The sequence below is a fragment of the Orycteropus afer genome, unplaced genomic scaffold (assembly GCF_000298275.1).
Source record: "Orycteropus afer afer isolate SDZICR_OR568_19922 unplaced genomic scaffold, OryAfe1.0 scaffold00182, whole genome shotgun sequence".
NCBI lineage: Eukaryota > Metazoa > Chordata > Mammalia > Tubulidentata > Orycteropodidae > Orycteropus > Orycteropus afer.
The window spans coordinates 4,838,738-4,841,915 of NW_006921769.1; positions in this window are offsets into that span (position 1 = coordinate 4,838,738).

The following is a 3,178-nucleotide window of genomic DNA, read 5'->3' on the forward strand; positions in this document are numbered from 1 at the left end:
AGAATCTTACAAGACCAACAACTTGTTCATTGCAAACAACCCTTTTCAAAAGCATAAACAGTGACTATACACATATCCTTTCAACATACTTATTCAGTCTGTATGCTGAGCAAATAATCCAAGAAGCTGCAATATATGAAGAAGAACATGTCATCAGAACTGGGGGAAGACTCATTAACAACCTATGATATGCAAGGGACACACTTTGCTTGATGAAAGTGAAGAGGCCTTGAAGCATTTATTAATGAAGAGCAAAGACTACAGCCTTAAGTATAGATTACACTTCAACATAAAAAACAAAAATCCTCACAATTGGACCAATAAGCAACAGACCAAGAAAAGATAGAAGTTGTCAAGGGTTTCATTTGATTTGGATCCACAATCAATACCCATAGAAGCAGCAGTCAAGAAATCAATGCATTGTGTTGGGGAAATCTGGTGCAAAAGACTTCTTTAAAGTGTTAAAAAAAAAAAGCAAATATGTCACTTTAAAGATTAAAGTGTACCTGATCCAAACCATGGTGTTTCCAATCACCTCATATGCAAGTAAAAGAAGTAATACCTTTTAGTTATGGTGTTGGTGAAGAGTATTGAACATACATACCATGGACTGCCAAAAAAATGAACAAATCTGTCTTGGAAAAAGTAGAGTCAGAATGCTTCTTTAAAGCAAGGATGGTGAGACTTCAACTCATTTACTTTGGACCTTTTATTAGAAGGGACCAGTCTCTGGTGAAGAACATTATGCTAAGTAAAGGAGAGGGTCGTCAAAACAGAAGAAGACAAGGAGATGGACTGACAAACTGGCTGGAATAATGGGCTCAAACATAGCAATAATTGTGGGGATGACACAGAATAGGGGAGTGTTTCATTCTGTTGTACAAAGGGTTGCTGTAAGTTGAAATGGGCTAAAGGTCCACCTAACAGTAATAACATACATGTGGACTTTGCTGAATAGAATACACAGGAATCGAATGGACTACCTCTGTGAAGACAATGAAGAACTCAGCATCATCAGGCATAACAAGGCCAGGGACCATCTGCAGAACAGACTATCAGTTGCTCATATGCAAGTTCAAATTGAAGAAAATTAAAACAAGTCTATGAGAGCTTTGGGGAGCTCTGGGTAGCATAGTGCCTAAGGCACTTGACTGTTAACCAGAAGGCTGGCAGTTCAAATCCACCAGCCACTCCTCGGAAGGAAGGTTGGGCAATCTACATCCGTAGTGATACTGCCTTGGAAACGCAAGGAAGGGTTGCTATGAGTTGGGTCCGATTAGACAGCATGTAACAACAGCAACAACAGCAACATGAGAGCTTTGAGTATTCCCACCTGAATTTAAGTATTCAGGAATTTTTAACTACAAAAATCATATGAAGCATTTCAGTGGAAGAGTATGGTTTGTCTTGTAATATCCAATTTAATTAGTCATAGGATAGTCATGGCTTCATTTCTATGAACTGAAAATGGCAGAATTTTATTTCATTTTTATTGCATCTGTCAATTTTTTGTTGTTGTTGTTGTTGTTGTGATTTGGGTGAAAGTTTACAGAGCAAATTGGTTTTCCATGAATGTCCCAAAATAATACGTATATGAATTGCTGAATGGAAAACCAGAATTTTACTGCTTATCAGTTGTACAATTCAGCCTCGCTGGTGTGATTTGACTGTTTTATGTATGCTTCAAGTGGTTGACATGTGATTCTCTTAAAAGCCTGTCTGCCATGGCTATTGGTCACTGATGTGGTTCTTATGTTGTTCACAAGATATTTATAAAACCTGGATGGAGTTCATGTATCACTGATGTGGCCTACACATGTCTTGAATAAATTTTTTCATTTGTTTATCTTCAAGGAGGGATTCATTTGAAATTCTTTACAGGATTTGGGGTTTTCTGCAGGTTCGCAACATTGATGAGTACAACCCTGTCATATTAGGAGAGGAGGAACTACAGTCATTGATGGCAGGGTGACAAACGTACTTTGTCCCTGAAGTCATTTTATTATATGACTACTGTTTTCTGCCAAGAAGGCTGAGACCACCTACTTGCACATTGAAAAACACAGCTGAGATCTGTCTTTGTGACCCAGACACATGCCCTCTCAACTCCTCTCTGTACTGAAGGAAAACATCATAGCTCAGGCCAGAAGAAAACAAGCCCTTTTTACCCCCGCTTCTGTGGGAAAGATGAGTTGAAACCAAAGTTAACATATTTGAAAAATCTGGGGGAAAAACAGAACAGATTTTAAAAGAGTCATTCCTCTGCCCATTGGTATGTTCCTTGCAGGCATCTTACAAAGAAAACTTCTGTTGGAGTGGAAAATACTGAAGGAAACCCATGTAATGTGAGACTTTAATTCCCTAGAGCAGGGAAAGGTGAAAGAATCAGGTCTCTTTACTCTTGAACTGTTTTTATTAGTTACCCAAGAATGTTTATGCAATTGGTTTTAACCACCACATTAGGAGCCCCCCTTCATCTACTTGGTATAGTTAATCTATAGTGAGTTGAAGCTAATTTTTTTTTAATCAGTACTATTATATCATATGCAATATGCTTCTGGAGCTAGACAAAGAGACACAATGAAACCTAAAGGGAAGGGGAATTGGCTTGTTCTTGTTCATTTTCTTTTCAATACTGTTTCTTCACCAGTTGTACATCTACACTCTTATCCCAACAATCCATCGTTACTACAATTTCACTGAATTGTATTGTGATTTATGTCCTAATATTTTCTTATTTCAAGGAGTGCATTTGGCATAAGATACCTGATTTTACACGGTGCACTCACAGGGCCTGGGCCAATCTTGTAAAACTGCTGGATAACTTAACTCATATAATTCCCATGTATAGTCTCCTTTATTTTTCTAATAACTAAATTACTGACAAATTCAATTTGGAACAGTAACAAAAAGGAAATTGCTGGATGATTTGGTATTTTGTGTGATGGACTCTTCCTTTCCAACCTAGAGTGGAAGTCAGTTCCTATCAGACTAAACAAAACAAAACAAGTTGATTTAAGAGAGTGGGCTTTTTCTAGCTTTTTGGAATGTAGCTCGCATTAAGAAATGGATCTTACATCAAAACCCATAAATATAAAATCTGAAACAAAAGCTTCATGAAGTAATACTCAGGCTTATTTTATGTGGTACTCTTCAGTCTGTTCTATTCTGTTCTACT